Raw genomic sequence first — 12,537 nt, forward strand, 5'->3', positions numbered from 1 at the left:
GTCAGTGAACTAAAAAATAGGTCAACAGAATTACCCACACTAAAACAAGAAGCAACCACAAGAATGAAACAAAACGAAGTGTTCCACGGCCGTAGACAAATCAAAATTTCTAACCTAGATGGAATCAAATTTCAGAAGGCGAAAAGAAAATGGAGTAGAAGAAATATTTGAAGAAATAATTGTTGAGAATTTTCTAAAATTAAAGACAGACACCAAACCACAGACCCAAGAAGCTCAAGAACACCACACAGAATGAATACCAAGAATGGGCATACGTGTGCATGGTGCACACGCACACGCACGCACACATGCACACGCACACACACGCACACATGCACACACACATGCACACACACGCACACACACACACACATGCACACACACACAGAGGTATAGAATACTGAAACAGCTGAAACCAAAGACAAAAAGAATCTTGAAAGCAGTTGTAGAAAAATAAAACATTAAATATACAAGAACAATTTAAGGATTATAGAAGACATCCTTGTCAGTAGCATGCAGTAAGAAGTCAATGAAGCAATATCTTTAAGGTGTGAGAGAAAAAATAAACTGTCTACCCAAAGTTCTAGACCCTGTGAAAATATCTTTCAAAAACAAAGGAGGAAAAAGGACTGGCAGAGACAAAAACTGAGAGAACTCATGACCAGGACACCTACACTACAAGAAATGCTACATGAAGTTTCTCAGGCAGAAGGAACAGAATGTCGGAAACTTGGATCTACACACAGACACGAAGAGTGCTGGAGATGGAATGAATGAAAGTCAAAAACAGCTTGTCTTTTTCTTATTTTTAATTTCTAGAAAAGATAACTGAATGTCCAAAGCAGGAGTCAGCAAACTGGTTTACAAACCAAATCCAGCCCGTAGTCTCCTTTAGTGCGACCTATGAGCCAAGAAGAACTCCCATATTATATTCTAAGTGTTTTATATTGCACTCTTTAAGTGTTTAAGAAAAGAAGAAAATATGCAGCAGAGACCAAATGTGGCCTCAAAGCCAAAAATATTTACTTTCTAGTCCTTTAGAGAAAAAGTTTGCTAACCCCTGGTATAAAGCAAAAATAACAGTAATGTTGTGTTTACAACATATGTAAAAGAAAAATGATGGTAACAATAAGTACAAAGGACAGAAGAGAAGGATTAGAAATATCCTACTGTTAAAGTCCTTGCACTACATGGGAAACAGTATAATATTATTTAAAAGTAGATTCTGATCAATTAAAGGTATATATGTCTCCATAGCGGAGATAAAAGGGGATCATAAAAAGGACTCAATAGGAAAAATAAAGAAAGAAAGAACACAGCTAGCAAAGTGGTAGATTTTGATTAGGTTTAATAGCATAGTAAATGTGAATGGTCTAACACACCAATTAAAAGATAGATATTGTCAGATAGGTTAAAAAAGTACGATTCTGAAGTCTACAAGAAACCTGCTTTAAATATACATAGACAGGCTAAAAGTAAAAGAAAAGTAAAAGATATAGGAAACAAACACTAACCGAAAGAAAGCTGGAGTAGCTCTATTATTAACACCCAAAGCAGCAGAACCCCGAACAAGGAATACTAACAACGATAAAGAGGAATAGTATATAATAATAAAAGGATCAGTTCTCCAAGGGGACATAACAATCTGAATGTGTATGCACCTAAGAACAGATGATCAAAATACATGAAGCAAAAAGTGATAGAATGAAAAGGAGAAATAGAAAAATCCACAATTGTAGTTGAAGACTCCAACATGTCTCTCTGTTATTGATAAAACAATGGACAGAAAATCAGGACACAAAAGACCTAACATTTCCAGAACATTCTATCCAACAATAACAGAATACACATTCTTTTCAAGTATACATTGAACACTCACCAAAACAGACCATATTCTGGGCCATAAAACAAAGATGAACACATTTAAAAGAATAAAAATCATGCAAATTATATTGTGAGACAATAACAGAATTAAACTAGAAATCAGTAACAGTAAGACTTCTGGAAAATTTCCAAATAGTTAAAAATCAAATGACATACATTCAAATAACATGTGGATTAAGAGGAATTCTCAGTGGATATTCTTAAATATTTTAATTTTAAATAAATGAAAATTAAAATACACATAACAAAATTGTGTAATGCAGCTAAAGCAAGGGGTAGAGGGAAATCTATAGCACTAAATGCTTATTATTAAAACAGGACAAAAATCTCAGATCAGTAATATAAGCTATCCCTTAAGAAAACAACAACAACAAAAATAAACTAAACCCGAAGAAGAAGGAAGTAATAAAGAGCAGAAAGCAATAAAATTGAAAGCAGAAAAACAGACAAAATTAATGAAACCAAAATCTGGATCTTTGAAAAAGATCAATAAAATTAATAACCTTCTAGACAGACTAAGAAAAAAAACTGAAGACACAAATTACCAGTACCAGGTATGAAAGGAGAAAATCACTATAGATTCCATGGACATTAAGTGGATGATATGAGAACACCACAAACAATTCTATCTCCATATATTCGACAACTTAGGTGAAGTAGAACAATTTCTTAAAAAATATAAACTACCCAAACTTATCAAGAAATAGGCAACCTGAAGTGTACCTGTAACTATTAAATTTGTAGTTAAAAGCCTTCAATCAAAGAAAACTCTAGACCCATATGGTTTCATTAATGAAGTCTACCAAACACTAAATTAAGAGATAATACCAGTCCTACACAGCCTCTTCCAAAAACACATCACAACCAAGTGAAGTTATCCCAGGAATACAAGGCTGGTTCAATGTGAGAAAATCAATCAGTATAATTCACCATATTAAATATGAAGAAAAAAATCACATGATTTTGTCAATAGATGATGAGAAGCATTCAATAAAATTCAAAATCCATCCATAATAAAAACTCTCAGTAAACTTAGAATACAAGGGAAATTATAGGGCATCTATTCTCAGTTAACATCATACTTAATAGTGAAAAATTGATCATTTCTCCCCCATGACAAGAAACAAGGCAAGGATGCTCTCTCTCACCACTCCTATTCAACATTGTACTGGAATTCTTAGCCAGTGCAACAAGGTAAATAAGAAAATAAAATAAAATAAAATAAAATAAAATAAAATAAAATAAAATAAAATAAAATAAAATAAAATAAAATGCATCCAGATTTAGGAAGGAAGACATAACACTGTCTTTATTCACAGATGACATGATTGTGTAGAAAATCCCAAAGAATCTTAAAATAAACCCTCTAGAATAAGTGACTTTAGCAAGGTAACAGAATATAATGTCAATATATAAAAAACAATTACAGGGGCACCTGGGTGGCTCAGTCAGTTGAGCATCTGACTCCTGATTTCAGCTCAGGTCATGATCTCAGAGTTGTGGGATCAAGCCCCACACTGGGCTCCACACTCTGCTTGAGATTCTCTCTCTCCCCCTCTCCCCTCTGCCCTTTCCCCCACTTGCCCTCTTTCTCACTCTCTCTTTCAAATAAATACATAAATCTTTTTTAAAAATTACAATTCTATATACTAACAACAATAGCAATCCCCCAAGTGAGATACTTGAGTATAACTCTAACAAAACACATGCAAGATCTATACCCTAAAAACCACAGAATGGTGATAGAAAAATCAAAAGAGACAAATAAATAGATAAGATATATCGTCTTCATGGACTGAAAGACTCTATATTGTAAAGATGTCAATTCTTCCCAAATTTATAGATTCCAAGCGATCCCATTCAAAATCCCAGCAGGATTTTTTGTAGATATTGACGAGCTGATTCCACAGTTTCTATGGAAAGGCAAAGGAACTAAAAGAGCCATAACAATTCTGGATAAAAATAAAGTTGGAGGACTTACCCAATCTGTTTTCCAAACTTACTATAAAGTCACAGTAATCAAGACAGAGGTAGTGTTAGTACAAAATAGTCACAGAGATCGATGGAATAAAATTGAGAGTCCAGAAATAAACACTTATAGTTATGACCAACTGATATTCGACAAAAATGCCTAGACAATTCAAGAGGGAAACACAGTCCCTTCAATAAATGATGCTTGAACAACTGGACTTTCACTTGGGGGAAAAAAAATCCCCTGACTCATACCTTATGCCTCATACAAAACTTAACCCAAAATGGATCACAGACCTAAGTATAAAACATAAAGCCATGAAAGTTCTAGAAGAAAACACAGAAAATTTTCAGAATATTTGGTTAGGCAAAGAATTCTTAGATATGATAACAAAGATCTGATTCACAATAAAAACCGATAAGCTGGTCTATCAAAGGTAAAAACTTTTGCCCTGTCAAGACTTAGTCAAAAGAATAGAGAAAGGACCCAAATTAATAAAATTATCAATGAAAAGGGAGTGGTCACAACCAACACCAATGAAATAGGAAGGATCATTGGAAACTTTTATCAACAGCTTTATGCCAATAAATTAAACAACCTGGAAGAAATGGATGCCTTCCTGGAAACCTATAAACTACCAAGACTAAAACAGGAAGAAATTGATTTTTTAAACAGACTGATTAATTATGAAAAAACTGAAACAGTGATCAAAAACCTCCCAAAAAACAAGAATCCAGGGCCTGACAGATTCCCTGGGGAATTCTACCAAACATTAAAAGAAGAAATAATACCTATTGTCCTGAAGCTGTTTCAAAAAATAGAAACAGAAGGAAAACTACCAAACTCATTGTATGAGGCCAGTATTACCTTGATCCCCAAACCAGGCAAAGACCCATCAAAAAGGAGAACTACAGACCGATATCCCTGATGAATATGGATGCCAAAATTCTCAACAAGATCCTAGCTAATAGGATCCAAAAGTACATTAAAAGGATTATCCATCAAGACCAAGTGGGATTCATTCCTGGGATGCAAGGATGGTTCAACATTCGCAAATCAATCAGTGTGATACATCATATCAACAAGAAAAGACTCAGGAACCATATGATCCTCTCAATAGATGCAGAAAAAGCATTTGACAAAATACAGCATCCTTTCCTGATTAAAACCCTTCAGAGTGTAGGGATAGAGGGTACATTCCTCAATTTCATAAAACTATCTATGAAAAGCCTACAGCAAATACCATTCTCAATGGGGAAAAGCTGGAAGCCTTTCCCTTAAGATCAGGAACACGACAAGGATGCCCACTCCCGCCATTATTTTTCAACATAGTACTAGAAGTCCTCACAACAGCAATCAGACAACAAAAAGGGATAAAAGGTATCCAAATCGGCAAAGAAGAAGTCAAACTGTCTCTCTTCCCAGATGACATGATACTGTATATGGAAAACCCAGAAGAATCGACCCCCAAACTTATAGAGCAATTCAGTAATGTGGAAGGATACAATATCAATGCTCAGAAATCAGTTGCATTTCCATACATGAGAAATGAGACTGAAGAAAGAGAAATTAGGGAATCCATTCCATTTACAATAGCACCAAAAATCATACGTTATCTAGGAATTAACTTAACCAGAGATGTAAAGGATCTGTATTCTAGAAACTACAAATCACTCTTGAAAGACATTGAAGACGACACAAAAAGATGGAAAAATAGATGAAATGTTTATATTACTCAAAGTATCTACAGATTTAATGCAATCCCTACCAAAATACCACCAGCTTTTTTTCACAGAACTAGAACAATTCTAAAATTTGTATGGAATGACAAAGACCCCAAATATCCAAAGCAATCTTGAAAAAGAAGAGCAGAGCTGGAGGCATCATGATTCCAGATTTCAAGTTACATTATCTACAAAGCTTCACAAAGACAGCATGGTACTGGCACAAAAAAAAACACATAGACCAATGGAACAGAATAGAGAACCCAGAAATGGACCCTCGGCTCTTTGGGCAACTAATCTTTGACAAAGCAGGAAAAAACATCCAGTGGAAAAAGGACAGTCTCTTCAATAAACAGTGCTGGGAAAATTGGACAGCTACATGCAAAAGAATGAAACTTGACCACTCTCTCACACCATACACAAAGATAAACTCCAAATGGATGAAAGACCTCGATGTGAGACAGGAATCCATCAAAATCCTAGAGGAGAACATAGGCAGCAACCTCTACAACATCGGCCAAAGCAACCTTTTTCATGACACATCTCCAAAGGCAAGAGAAACAAAAGATAAATTGAACTTGTGGGACTTCATCAAGATAAAAAGCTTCTGCACAGCCAAGGAAACAGTCAAAAAAACTAAGAGGCAGCCCACAGAATGGGAGAAGATATTTGCAAATGACACAACAGATAAAAGACTAGTATCCAAGATCTACAAAGAACTCAAACTCAATACACAAGAAACAAATAAATCAAAAAATGGGCAGAAGATATGAACAGACACTTTTCCAATGAAGACATACAAATGGCTAACAGACACATGAAAAAATGTTCAAAATCATTAGCCATCAGGGAAATTCAAATCAAAACCACACTGAGATACCACCTTACGCCAGTTAGAATGACAAAAATTGACAAGGCAAGAAACAACAATTGTTGGAGAGGATGTGGAGAAAGGGGATCCCTCCCACATTGTTGGTGGGAATGTAAGTTGGTACAGCCACTCTGGAAAACAGTGTGGAGGGCCCTTTAAAAAGTTAAAAATTGAGCTACCCTATGATCCAGCAATTGCACTACTGGGTATTTACCCCAAAGATACGGACGTAGTGAAGAGAAGGGCCATATGCACCCCAATGTTCATAGCAGCATTGTCCACAATAGCTAAATCGTGGAAGGAGCCGAGATGCCCTTCAACAGATGACTGGATTAAGAAGATGAGGTCCATATATACAATGGAATATTACTCAGCCATCAAAAAGAATGATTTCTCAACATTTGCTGCAACATGGACGGCACTAGAGGAGATAATGCTAAGCGAAATAAGTCAAGCAGAGAAAGACAATTATCATATGGTTTCACTCATTTATGGAACATAAGAAATAGGAAGATCGGTAGGGGAAGAAAGGGAAGAATGAAGGGGGGGTAAACAGAAGGGGGAATGAACCATGAGAGACTATGGACTCTGGGACACAAACTGAGGGCTTCAGAGGGGAGGCAGGTCGGGGAATGGGGCAGGCTGGTGATGGGTATTAAGGAGGGCACATATTGCATGGAGCACTGGGTGTTATATGCAAGTAATGAATCATGGAAATTTACATCAAAAACTAGGGATGTACTGTATGGTGACTAACATAATAAAAAATATAATTATAAAAAAAAGAAAAAACACAATAAATATTAGAAAAGAGGAAGTAAAATTGCTATAGTTAATAACATAATTTTTAATGTATAAAGTTCAAATAAATCTATTATAACTAAAAAAAAAAAAAAAAAAAAAAAAAAAACTTTTGCCCTGAGAAAGACACTGTTAAGAGAAGAAAAAATATAAGGCACAGCCTAGGAGAAATTACTTGCAAAACACATTTCTGACAAAGAACTTATATCCAGATTATGTAAAGAACTCTCAAAACCCAACAATAAGAAAACAAACAACCCAATAGAAATAGGCAATCAAAATTACCACTGCATAACATTTAAAAGCTATAAATTTTTACCTGAATTTGTATTTTTTTTCCAGTCCACTATGGGTCCAAACATAACTTCTCACCAATTTATTTTGTACTATATCATTTGACCCAGAATTAGGCTTTTGATCTCTGTTAACCTTTGATGCACTTTATATTGACCTAAAAAAAAAAAGAAGAAGAAACTATTAGTTTCATTGACCTCAGGAGATAAATTTCATAGAAGTCCTTACTAAAGAGATGACTTTTCCTGGCAAATAAAATTGGCTCTTAAAAAACACACCAAAAAAGTAACAACTTTCTGAGGCATAAAAATTTATTTTCTCACCTTTTAAATAATGAACCCTGAGCATGAATCACATTTTTAATCACCATACTTCCTCCTTCTCCCTGATACCAAAACTAAACAATTCTGGAACCCAATGATGAAAGAAATGACTCTTATTTCCCTCTGCTCATATTTCTTCACTCATTTCTCACCACCTGGTACCATGTTTTGTAAGTCATTGTAAATAATGTTTGGGAACAATGTGAAGTATCACAAAGAAACAAAGAGATTCTGCATGAAAGAAATCTTTTAAAATCAAGTTATTCAATACGTAACCCTCTTCTTCCAAGTGAATGTCTTTTTCCCCCCAACATCATGCCTGCTCAGGTCATACTTCTCTGCTAGAAACCAGAGAAAGAATAAGCCTTGAAAATTTCCAGCACTATGGCCAGCTTGTTTCCAACTACTGCACTCTTTTCTTACCCTATTTTTTTTAGTCTTTTTTAAAACTTTGAGTATATTTGACACACAATGTAACATTAGTTTCAGCTACACAATATACTGATTCAAGTCTATGTTACACTACGCTCACCACAAATATGGCTGCTGTCACCATACAAGGCTGTTACGATACCATTGACTATATTCCCTATGTTGTATCTTTCATCCCCGTACCTTATTCATTCATAACTGGAAGCCTGTACCTTCCACTCCCCTGCACCCACTCTGCCCACCCTTCCACCACCCTCCCCTCTGACAATAACTTGTTTTTCTTATAGTACGTCTCATCACCTGAAATACGAGACAAAACATAAATACATAGGTCTCCTTCCAGTAGACTGTACATGCCATGAGCAGAGAGATTTGTCTTTCTTGTGTGCTCTTTTATCCTCAGCACCCGAAACAGGGCCTGGCACACAGTAGATGCTCTCTAAATATCTGTCAATCAATGACTGCCCGAGGCATCTCCCCCTACCCATTCCTTCACGTTTTTCCAATGATCCTGGCCATTCCATAGCAGCTCTGCGGATGCCAACAACAAAATATGCCGCTCTCCACTCCCTCCTTCCTGCCAGGATTAGTGACCAAGTCTTTTTGCCAACGTCTGTGCTAACGAGATACTGAGGGTGCATCCCCTGCTGCCCAATCTAACTCCAAACGTCCACCAATGTCCGCCATATCAAATGGAAAAAAAGGCAGCACTCACTTCATCCTTCGAATGAAAACAGGCCAAATGCTTGAAAAGCAATAGGCCGTAGAGGCTGGTTTCCTACTGAAACAACTACAGACTATGCACCCACTGCATTTACTGTCAGGAGAACTGTTTTCTTGCCCAGGATCCACCACTAACTGCATTTTCACCAAGTTCCAGCCTGTTAGTTCGAAGATAGGGGACAATACTGACTCAAAGCCATGATTTAGAACAAGTGTCCTCAGCAGGGGGCGCGGGAGAAGGTGAAGGGGAGGGGCTGGGGGGGTGGGACGCAGAGCAGAACCAGCTGTGAGGCTGTTTCAAACTACACATGCCCCCCCCCACTCCTCCACCCCAACCCACCCCCACAGAATCATCACCACAGAGTAGGCCACTGTTGCTGTTACCAACAGGAGTATGAAAACCTCAGGAAACCTTTTCCAGATTGTAAATGTAAGTTCTTTGAGGAACGGGACCAAGATTCCTGCTCCTTAGTGACAGCCAGAGCGGCGTGGGACACAGGGTACTCCGCGCTGAGCACCGTCTTTGCCTGCGTCTCCAGCCTCGCTCCCTCTCCCCTCAGCCACACCTGTACTTCTGCTGTACCGAGCCTCTCCTGACTGCCCGCCCAGGCCAGGCCTTTCATCATCGGTCACTGCCGGTGGGAAACACCACTGCCTGCCCGCCGAACAGCCGGATAGGAGTCTCACTTCCCCCGTGCTAACAGAACTCCAGCTTTGCTCAGATGTGGGGCATCGACGTGCTCACGGAAGCGGAGCCCTTTCTCAGCTCCAGAAGACTGCGTGCACAAAACAATCATAGCCCACCTTCTTCCCCTTTCCCAGGGACAGATTTAGGGTGGGCACTCTGGCCAATGACCTAGGGAACTTCTGGGAAATTTGGTCCTTTGTTATCTAGACAAACACCGTCCCTCCCTTCTGCTGTAGACGTTACCCCCGTAGCCATGACCGAGCAGCAGTCAACCTGTGGCAGAGAAGGGAAAAGCTAGCGAATCCAGCCGAGGGCCATGATGACTGTGAACCACCTACCTGCGGACTTCTTACGTGAGACGGTAAAGTAACCCAAATCACGTTACTTACAACAGCAAGCACTGACCCCCACCACAACGGCCTGGGAAGCCCCTCGGGCTTTTTTCTCCTAGAGCAGCCCTACCATCTCCAACTTAGAGCTCAACTACAGTCTCCTGGGGAAGTCTTCACTATATCCCCAGACAGTAACAGTCCCAGGCACATCTGCCTTATCTGCACATCTGCCTTTCCCACCAGACTGTGAGCTTCTCCAAAGCAAGCATTTTCACCCTTGGCAGAGGCCCGGGCATACTGTAATTAAGTCTCAGTTTGGGCTTAACATAAGTGACTCCAATTTGGTCCTACTGAATGAATCAACAACAAAACAATGAATGATGCTGTCCATGCCTTGGATAAAGACTTGATGACTGACAGACTGAATATGGCACCCAGGCTGTCTACACTCTACTATGGACTTCCTTTAGGAGGTGGTGAGCAAAGGCAGAGATAGTACAATGGACATGTACTATTTTTATCTGCCCCTAACACAGACTTCTCACTGGTAACTGCCCCTCCCCAGTCTCCAGCAGCTGAACCAATCCCCCAGGCACTGGTGGCACCTGGGTATTCACTCCTACCGCGGAAATCCACTTCCTAGCCACTGAGATGGCTTGGCCCAGCCTTGGTCTAGTATATCAGTAAGATTTGCTACAAGGACGAAAGAGCTGGAAGAAGTGAGAGACTACCCCCCCATCCACCCACCCCCACTCCCTGAAAGAGCAGATAATCCGGAAGGCACCAGTGCTATTTATCACTTCATATTAAAAAACAGCCAACACAGGAGAAAAGAGCCAACATATGCATGAGAGAGAATGAGCCCTGCAACCTCATATGAGCCCCTGGACGTAGCTATGCCCTCAGCCTTTTTCATTTACGTGACCCAACTTCTATATTGCATCAGGCAATTTTCAAGTGACCAACAACCAACTTAAAAGAATTATTTTTTTTAAAAAGATTGTATTTATTTTTTTGACACAGAGATAGCGAGGGAGGGAACACAAGCAGGGGGAGTGAAAGAGGGAGAAGCAGGCTTCCCTCTGAGCAGGGAGTCCAATGCGGGCTCGATTCCAGAACGCTAGGATCATGACCTGGGCCGAAGGCAGACGCTTAACGACTGAGCCACCTAGACGCCCCCCAACTCAAAAGAATTCTGACAAGTACAGTGGATAATGATGAGAGCAGGCTGATAACACCCCTCTATCTGCAGGGTCTGTGTCCTGGCACCTCTCAATCTACTGCCTCTAGGATGGTAACAGGAAGTAAAAGAGCCTGAAAGCAGCCTAGCAGTGAACAAGTCAGAGTGATTAAAAAAAAAAAAAAAAAAGCCACCCCCAGAACACCCCCACACACACCTCACCACCACCATCACTAGGGTTTCCCCCTACAGGAGGGTAATCTGAGCCTCCTGGATCTCCCTTCTGTTCAGAAATGTGTGGAGATCTCTGGGAGGTATCAAGTGTTACATTATCACGTAGGGAAAAGATGGAGAGAACTTTCACCAAGCTTTGTGCTGTGCACTTTATGAATATCATATAACTTAAGGCATTTTAATGACTATAATACCCATTTTGCTTTTGAGGAAACAGGATCAGCGAAGTTGAGTAAGCTGCTCAAGGTCACACAGCTAGCAACTAGAATTTAAACAGCACTCTAGACCTTTTTCCCCTTTCTCCCTCGGATCGCTGGGTCCTGGGAGATGGAGGCACCCCTCCACCTCCACCCTCATCTCCACAGCGCCCCAGGGCACACAGACCTGCAGTCTTCCCACCTCAGGCCCCTGGAGTCAGAGCAGCCGAGCGTACTCGGCTCTTCGGAAGCGCCACGGAGCTAACGAACCCGTGCTCATAGGTCGTTTATTCACCACCACCACCACCACCACCAAAAGTAAGGAGCCGGGTAGAGCGGCGGCACGGACGCGGGCCCCGGTGCAGCGCCGCAGAGGGGGAGGCGAGAGCTCCTCTGGGCTCCTCGGCCGCCCGAACCCCCGCCCCGGCTCCGCGCTCTCCCCCGCAGCCCCGTTCCCCAGCCTCTCCTCTCCCCACCCGCGCCACGCAAACGGTGCTCCGCGGCCCCCGCCCCGTACCGATGCTCCCAGCGGTTCGCCTCCGCGCGGCTTCTGCACTGCACCGCGGCCCTCCACGGCCCGCCGCAGCCGCGCGGTCCCGCCGGTCCCCGGCGCGGGGTCCTCCGGCCCCGGCCGACCACCGCCCCCAGCTGGCCGCGCCGTCCCCGCTCACCTGCGCCGCCCGCGCCCGCCGGGCCTCTCGGCGCCCCAGCCCGGCTCCCGGCCTCGGCTCCGAGCGCGCCCGCCGGGGGCCGGCGTTGGCTGCGGCCGCGCGGGGCGGGGCGGGGCGCGGCTCCTCCCCGCCTGAGCCACCTGGGGCGCCCGCGAGGGGACCCGGCCGGGACAGGTGGGACCCGGCCGGGACAGGTGGGCCCCGCCCGGGG

The 12,537-nt window shown here is 41.5% G+C and overlaps 1 protein-coding gene across 1 annotated transcript in view; it reads right to left on the minus strand.

Moving 5' to 3' along the window:
- Window positions 1–12,284, minus strand: part of LYPD6B (LY6/PLAUR domain containing 6B) — a 173,987-nt gene extending 161,703 nt beyond the window's left edge. Inside the window, exons 1-2 of the mRNA XM_040645109.1 lie at window positions 12,173–12,284; window positions 7,572–7,703 (exon numbers count right to left, since the gene is read on the minus strand). The gene's annotated coding sequence lies outside the window, so the exon portion shown is untranslated. The remainder of the gene's footprint in view (window positions 1–7,571; window positions 7,704–12,172) is intronic.
- Between the last annotated feature and the right edge of the window lie 253 nt (window positions 12,285–12,537).

The sequence above is a fragment of the Ursus maritimus genome, unplaced genomic scaffold (assembly GCF_017311325.1).
Source record: "Ursus maritimus isolate PB19 unplaced genomic scaffold, ASM1731132v1 scaffold_1, whole genome shotgun sequence".
Taxonomy (NCBI): domain Eukaryota; kingdom Metazoa; phylum Chordata; class Mammalia; order Carnivora; family Ursidae; genus Ursus; species Ursus maritimus.